The sequence below is a fragment of the Sciurus vulgaris genome (assembly GCF_902686455.1).
Source record: "Sciurus vulgaris genome assembly, chromosome: 14".
Classification (NCBI taxonomy): Eukaryota; Metazoa; Chordata; class Mammalia; order Rodentia; family Sciuridae; genus Sciurus; species Sciurus vulgaris.
In genome coordinates this window covers 27167769-27176550 of record NC_136475.1, presented here as the reverse complement: position 1 = coordinate 27176550, position 8782 = coordinate 27167769, and positions in this window count along the sequence as shown.

Here is an 8782-nt window from a genome sequence, read left to right as displayed (position 1 = left end):
ATAGCTGAGGCTGGCCTTGAACTGGCAATCCTTCCACCTTACCTCCCAAGTAGTTGGGATTACAGGCAAGTGCCACCTTGCAAGTCTTAATATGTTTTTTATTGATCTGTAAAACTAATTAGCACAGTGACCCTTGATATTCTTTGCCAATATTTTCCCATTTGCCTTTTGACTTCACAATACATTTACTAGTAATCAAGTACTAACTGTTGCTTGAATCAGTTTCTCTCACTGAGCTGTGCACCATCTCACCTCTCCTTGAGAGGACTCCCGAGGCTCCAGGACTAACTCTGGGCATACCTAACCTCACTTCCCATCTTACCACCTTCTCCCCTCTGCACCCCAACATCCCAAATGTTTGCTTTGGGAAAACTGAAGAAGGAATGAGGATCTTCTATGATCACAGTGACCTGCAGTGAGGGATGGAAATTCTTCACTCAGAAGCACCTTTCCCCCTTTCCAGGGAAACCTCCTCTGAGAACCCATTTGCCTTGTTACCCCAGGAATCAGAAGGAGTCAGAACCCTTGCCAAGCACCTTCTAAACAAGCAAAGCCTGGGTTTGGGGTTGTAGCTCAGTGGTATAGCACTTCCTAGCATGTATAAAGCTGCCTGGACCATGGAGAGGGCAGACAGCACAAATGGCCAGAGAAAGACTTGATTTCCACTGGAAGGGGGAGGTAAGGGTATGGCTTCAGAGCAATTGGTTCTACAGTCCTGGGCAAGGGAGGGGGAAGGCTGGGGGAGGAAATGCACTCGGAGAAGTAGGGCAGAACCCAGAAAGGTACAATGTTAAAGGCCTGCTCCTCCATGCCCTCTCCCCACCAACCCTCTAAGCCTCCCCTCTTGAAGCTTAAACTAGTTTGGACTGAGTTTCTGTCATGTTCAACTGAAGCCTGATTAGTGCAAAGCTCTTGAGGTTAAATTCTCCATTGAGTAAACTAATTGGAACCAGTGGGATGATCCCTGAAGGAAGCCATGCGGAATAGAGCACTGCGAAGCTCCAGGGAACAGTGGGACCTGTCCCTGCACTGCTGGGGCTGCAAGTAAGTGAAACTGAAGTATTACACTTGGAACTGGTCTGGAGGCTGATTCTAACTTTCACTGTGTGACCCAGCAGTGTACTGGCCCAAAGATGGTAGCAGGATATGGGACTTGGCTGCCAACAGGTGGGAGTCTTCCATTGGAGGGTCTGAGTTCTGGCTCTTCAGGTAATGGGGTAGGAAATAGGATTTTCAGGTCAACAACCTGGATATCCAGTTGTAATTGCAGAAGACAGAGGGGAAATAATGTCTTACTGGAATGGGCACACCCATTTGGGGGAGGAAGGAAATTTGAAAGACAGGTGTCAACAGATGAGGTAGGGAATGTTTGCCTCTTGGCTCAAGATTTGGAAGAAGAAAGGTATCAGGATTGTTCACTAATCAGTGGGGGTGGGCAGGTCTGCTCCCCACAGGCACACTAGAGAAGCAAGTTGTAGTCCCCTTTCCCTTCTTGTCTTTCCTTCTTCCCCTTCTTCTTCTTCTCCCCCTTCTCCTCCTCCTCCTCCTCCTTCTTCTTCTTCCCCTTCTTCCTCCTCCCATTCTCCTCCTCCTCCTCCTCCTCCTCCTCCTCCTCCTTCTTTTTCTTCGTTGTTTTTTGTTTTTGTTTTTGTTTTTTTTTTGGTACTAGGGATCAAACCCAGGGGCACTTATTGCTGAGCTACATCCCTTCTTTTTTTTTATTTTGAGACAGGGTCTCACTAAGTTGCTGAGGCTTGTAGTCCTCCTGTCCCAACCTCCAAAGATGGTGGATTTCCAGGTGTACTCCTCTGCACCTGGCTACAAGTTGTGTTCCTTACACCACATTTCCCAGTTGTGTGCCCGCTTCCCATCTGTTACCCCAGTACTCTCAAAGAACATGTTGAATCTGAATGGATTCTTTTCTTCAGCTTCAGAGCAATTCCAAATGACCAGCAAAGCTCTGGCTGGGCTAGTGTCTTGTTCCCTCTGTGGGGCATCTCACATAGCAGCATGAAGCTCCCACATCCAGGAGGTTATTTATTCAGATTACTATCTGAGTAGCACGCTAATTCCAAGGATTCCAGAAGGGACCCAAAATATAATTCTGATGTCTCTGGGACTTTTGAGATCTTGAATAAGTTTGTCTTAAATCTCTGCCCAACTTCCATTTCTGAAATGGTAGTATGAGGAGCTCCATAGACCTGATCTTCAAGAAATAACCGTAACTGGTGGAAATTATCTTTAAAAACTATTTAAAGACTCTGGGCATTGTCTTAAGGCATACACAAAATAAAGAAACGTTCAAGAAAACCTCCTAAGTCTCAGTAAGAATGGTCTGACTCTGGCATTTGAGCCATGACTCATTCCCCTCCCCGCCACCCCCATCTCAGAGCAATGATGAAGCTTTAATGTGGGTGATATGGCCAAAAAAATGGCGGTTCTCTCCTCCTCAGTTTGTAGGAGCAGGACACCTTTCCCTTCCCTTCCCAGCTCCAACTGGTACAGGCTAAATTCATCATGAGTGCAGCTGAAGGATTCAGGGAATCCCTTTATCTCACCTCTACTGACAGGGCAGATGCTCCACCCATGACAATCTGAGAATACTCGGCCCAACTTGCTCATAGGGCAAAGGCTGAATATCAGGAGAGGCAAATTAAGAGGACCAGAGGTTATTGCTCCTGCCCAGAACCCTGCTCAAAAAGCAGGGTGACATTGAGAGAATCTATTGTCCTTGCTTTCAGATCCACAGAAGGATCACAGAGGTTATGTCCAGCCAATCCACAGTCCCTAAGAACTCCAAAGATCGCCATCAAAGAAAATGGCTTTATTTGTTTGTTTTTGTTTTTGTTTCTTTTGGTATTGGAGTTTGAACTCAGGAGCAGTTAACCAGAGCCCAGCCTGTATGTATATGTGTGTGTGTGTGTGTGTGTGTGTATATATGTATGTATGTGTATATATATATATATATATATATATATTTTTTTTTTTTTTTTATTCAGAGACAGGGTCTCACTGAGTTGTGTAGGGCCTTGCTAAGTAGCTGAGGCTGGCTTTCAACTCATGATTCTCCTGTCTCAGCCTCTGGAGCCACTAGGATTACAAATATGGGCCACCCTGCTCGGTGGAAATGACTTTATTTGTAATGGTGTGCGTTCAAGTCTAATGACCCTCTAATAACAATGGAGATTTTTGGTGGTTAGTAATTGAAAACAATCTAAACTCTAGGACAGCTAGTTTACCAGAAGCAGGGAAAGAGTTCAGAAGAGCCCACCTACAGTTAGAACGAACCTCAAAGGTCAGCTCCAAAAATGACCTCTGTAAAGAGATCAGTCTGTGGAAAAGTTTATTCCCCAGGGCATCATAGAAAATAGAAAATAACGCAGTAAGCTGCTGATGAGCAGAAGCTGAAAGCCCGTTATCATACCAATAGAGGCAGGCTGTTTAATAGGTCAGGGAAAGCAACGGGGAAAGAGGATCCTGCTTAAACCACTGCTATCTCAGAGTGGCTGCGTGCATGCCCCAGGCTGCGCCCTGTAGCCCTCATTTCAGAGCTTCATCTTGAGAGAGGGAAGACTGCTAAAAGAGCCCTTCCAAATCACAACAAATCAACAAGCAAACAAAAACAAGTCCCAGAGAGAGAGAGGCAGGGAAATAAAAATCTAGAGTGGCTAAAACATGTTACCTAAAAAAATCCAGTTTTCCACAAAACATTATGAGATATGTAAATAAACAGGAAATGATAACCCATAAGCAGGAAATAAGAAATCAAACAAGAGAAGCTGCTTGTGAAATGGCCCATACATAACAGACCAAGATAAGTAGCCATTATAAGTATATTCAAAGAACTAAGGAAGCCATGCTAAAAAGTAAAAGTATGATAATAACATTTCCTCAAACAGGAAATATCAATAGAGATGAATTCTTTTAGAAAATAACCGGGAGCTGGTGGTGTAGCTCAGTTGTAGAGTGCTTGCCTAGCATGCACAAAGCCCTGGGTTGGCACCCAGTCACCAAAGAAATTCATTACAAGAGCTCAACAGCATATGTGAACTTGCAGAGGAAAGAATCGGAAAGCTTGATAAACAATAGAGATTAGGTGATACAAGGAACAGAGGGGGAAAGGAATGAACAAATGAACAGAGCCTCAAAAAAAGAAAAAAAAAAAGAGTGAGAGGAAAGAAAAGAGAAAAGAAGAGGAGGGGGAAGACCATGGGCACCTCAGTATACACATAATGTGAATACCACAAAGACAGGTGAGAGAAATGAGTGAGAAAAATATTTAAAGAAATAATGACTGAAAGGGCTGGGGTTGTGGCTCAGGAGTAGAGCTCTTGCCTAGCATGTGTGAGGCGCTGGGTTTGATCCTCAGCACCACATACAAATAAATAAATAAAATAAAGGTATTGTGTCCATCTACAACTAAAAATTAAAAAAAAAAATAATGATTGAAAACTTTACAGGTTTGATGACAGCAATTTTTTTTTTTTTTTTCAGTGCTGGGGATTGAACCCAGGGCCTTATGCTTGCAAGGCAAGCATTCTACCAACTGAGCCATATCCCCAGCCCACTATTAATTTCATCTATACATTTCAGAAGCTCAAAAAACTCCACATAAGATAAAAATAGATATATCAACAACCATTGTACTCAGACAAAGAGAAAATTTTGAAAGAAATAAAAGATAAATAACTCATACAAGGGAATTCCAATAAGATCAACAACTTACTTTTCATCAGAAATAATGAATTTCAGAGGGCAATAAAAAACAACAACAACAACAAAAAAAAACCACCAAACTGTCAGCTAAGAATTTTATATCCAAAAACAAAAATGAAAACAGTCTTTCAAAATTGGCCAGGCATGGTGGTGAATGCCTGCAATCCCAGTGGCTTGGGAAGTTGAGACAGGAGGATCTCAAGTTCAAAGCCAGCCTCAGCAATTTGGTGAGGCCCTAAGCAACTCAGTGAGACCCCCTTTCTAAATTAAAAATAAATTTTAGAAAAAAAAAAAAGGGCTGCAGATGTGGCTCAGTGGTTAAAGTAGTTAAGCGGCCCTGTGTTCAATCCCCAGTACAAAAAAAAAAAAAAAAAAAAGTAAAATAAAGACCTTACCCAACAAACAAAAACTTAGAGATTCTGTTGCTAGAAGCCCTGCCTTATAGAATTAGTAATGAAGGTTCTTCAGGCTAGAAGTGACCCTGTACAATAATCTGAATCCTCACAAAAGCAGAAGAAATGAACAAACAAGTATAAGAATAATGTTTCATTACCTCATTAGAATTAAGTTACTACAAATCTGAAATAGATTCTGATAAGCTGACATGAATTTGGTAAGCCCTCGAATAACCAATAAGAAAACAACTAAAAAAATTACACTAGGAAATATTCAAATCCAAAAGAAAGCATTAAAGGAGGAATAGAGAGACAGAAGTCATGATACATATAGAAAATTAAAGTCAAATAGTATATGTATATCCCTATCAGTAATACAGTCAGATGGATAAAAATCATTATCAAGTCAGTTGCATTGGCAACTAATCCCAGCAACTTAGGAGGCTGAGACAGGAGGATTCTAAGTTTAAGGCCAGCCTCAGCAATTTAGAAGGCCCTGAGCAACTAAATAAATAAATGAATAAATGAATGAATGAATGAATACATACATACATACATACGTACATAAAAGGGCTGGGGATGTAGCTCAGTAGTAAGGCATTCCTGGGTTAAACCCCAGTACAAAATAAATAAACAAATATCCAACTACATGCTATCTACAGGAGTCTCTTAAGATTCCAAGATACAAATAGTTGAAGGTAAAAAGATGGAAATAGATATCAGGCAAATAGCAACCATAAGAAAGCTAAAGTAACTGGGATTATGGTTCAGTGGTGGCGTGCTTGCCTAGCATGTGTGAGGCACTGGGTTCGATTCTCAGCACCATAGATAAATAAATAAATAAAGGTTCGTTGGCAACTAAATATATAATTTCTTTATATCTATCTATAAATATAAAGAAAGCTAAAGTGGCTATATGAATATCAAAATGGACTTTAACCCGAGAAGAAAACTCTCACTAGAGATGAAAAGGCCATTTTATAAATAATAACAGGGCCAATCTATCAGAAACATCTAACAGTTATAAACATACATGCACCTAACAACAAGAGTCCCAAAATATAGGAAGCAAAAACTGACAGAATTGAAAGAAATAAATGATTCAACAATAATGGCTGGAGACATCAATACCTCACTTTCAAGAATGGATAGAATAAGGCAGAAGTACAACAAGGAAATAGAGATTTAGAACAACACTAGAAAACTATTGGACCAAGCAAACCTCTATAGTACTATTCTCCCAACAACAGCAGAATGCATTCTTCTCAAGTGCATGCAAAGCCTTCTGCAGATGACAATATGCCAGGCCACCAAGAAAGACTTGATAAAATTAAAAGAATTGAAAACATACAAAGTATATTTTCTGACCACACTGAAATGAAATTAGGAACAAGTAACAGAAAAAAATTTAGGAAATTCACATATGTACAAATTAAATGACATACTCCTAAACAACAAATGTGCCAAAGAAGAAATCACTCAGGGAAATTAGAAAATGCTTTGAGATGAGTGAAAGCAACAGAGAAAAATCAAACTAACAGTCGACATTTTTAAAAGACTAACAGAGTCAGCAAACTTTTTAGACAACCAAGAAAAAAGTGATTTACTAAAATTTGCTAAAGTCAGGAATAAAAGAAGGGATGTTACTACGTACCTTACAGAAATAGAAAGCATTACAAGGTAATATTAGGAATAACTAGTGGCTAGAAACTTAACTAACTTAGATGACATGGACAATTCCCTGTAAAGAAAAAAACTACCAAAAGGGACTCAGGAAGAAACAGAAAATCTGATTAGACAACTAGAAACTAAAGACATTCAATTAGTAGAAGCAGCAGCAATAGTAGTAACTACCCACAAAAAAAAGCTCAGGCCAAACATTTAAAGAAGAATTAACACCAAATGTTCATTCTTATTAACAAATGCTTCTAAAAATACAGAGGAGTGAACAATTCCAACTCATTCTATGAAACTAGTATTACCCTGGTATGAAAATTAGATGACATATCAAGAAAAAAAAATCCACAGACCAATATCTCTTGTGAATGTAGATATAAAAAAAAAACCCTTAACAAAAGACTATCAAGCCAAATCCATAACATGTAAAAAGGGATTGTACACTATGACAAAGTAGAATTTATTCTAATGATTCAATTTTGGGTTAACTTCTGAAAATCGAGGTTACATACCATATTGATAGAATAAAGGACAAAAACCCAGGATCATCTCAGCAGACAAAAAACAGCTTTGACAAAGTTTCGAACTTCTCATGGTAAATATTCAAAACTTAATTAGAATGAACTTCAGCTTGGTAAAGGGATTATTTGAAAACTCTACAGGTAACATCATATTTATGGTGAACAACCAATTCATTACCCTTTAAGATAAGGAACAAGACAAGCATGTTTACTCTTGTTACATCTATTCAACATTATACTGGAGGTTCTAGCCAGGGTAATTAGAGAAGAAAATGAAAAGAAAGTCATCTTGGTTTGAAAAGAAGAAGTAAAACTATAAAAAGACATAATAACAAAGGCTGTTAAGGATGTGGAAAAATTGAAAACCTCGTGCACTGTTGACAGAAATGTTAACTGGTGCAGCCACTTTGGAAAGCAGTCTGGAAGTTCCTCAAAAAGCTGAACTGTGTTACCATCTGATCCAGCAATTCTACTCCTAGGTGTATACCCAAGAGAAACGAACACATGTTCACATAAAAACTCGTACATTATGTTCATAGCAGCATTATTAATAGCCAAAAAAATGGAAATGACTTACATGTCCAAAAACTGATGGCTAAACAAAAGATTTGATTTCACACTATGAAATATTATTTGGCAGTAAAAATCAATGCAGTACTGATAGCTACTATAACACAAATGAATCTTGAAAATGTTTTGCTAAGAGAATGAAACCAGTCACAAAAAAAAAACACATATTGTACCACTTCGTTTATATAAGACGTCCAGTCCAGGCAAATCCATAGAGCTAAAAAGTAGATGAATGGTTGCTTAAGGCCAGGAGGGCCCAGGAGGGAGGAGTAGAGGCAAGATGGCTCGGGCGGGGTACACACTTTCTTTTCCGAGTAATGAAAAAGTTCTAAAAATTGATGGTGGTCGAGGTTGCACAACTCTAAGTATACTAAAAGCTGTCAAGTCATTATAAAGAGGTAAACTGAATAGCGTATGAATTATATCTCAATAAAGTTGTTAAATAAAGACATATCCCAGCCCTGTGGACAAAGCTTTTTTTAAAGACTTATTTATGACTTCCTTGTAATTGTGGCAGAGAGACAGAAGGAGAGGACATCACAGAAGAGCAGGCCACTTCCAAAGATGCCCCAGGCATCCTGAATTTTAGGATGCCCTTCACCAATTTCTTCCTTAGGGGTCTTTCCTCAGCCTTCTGCACCCACAGTCTGTCATGTCCCTCCGGGTAGTTCCCTAACAACTCGTCTGCCTTCCTGTCTGTAGCAAACCAAATTCCTCCTCAGTATCTCTGGAGCAGAACTATTAAAAGTCAAACACATAAGATAGTTCCTAACAAAGATAAATAACTCCCTAAGAGGAATTTGATTGTCAGTTGTTGAGGCACTAATACTTTTTTCCTTCTCTGTTCTTTTCCCTTCTCTCCTTCCTTCCTTCCTTTCCTCCTCATTCACCCCGCCCCTTCTT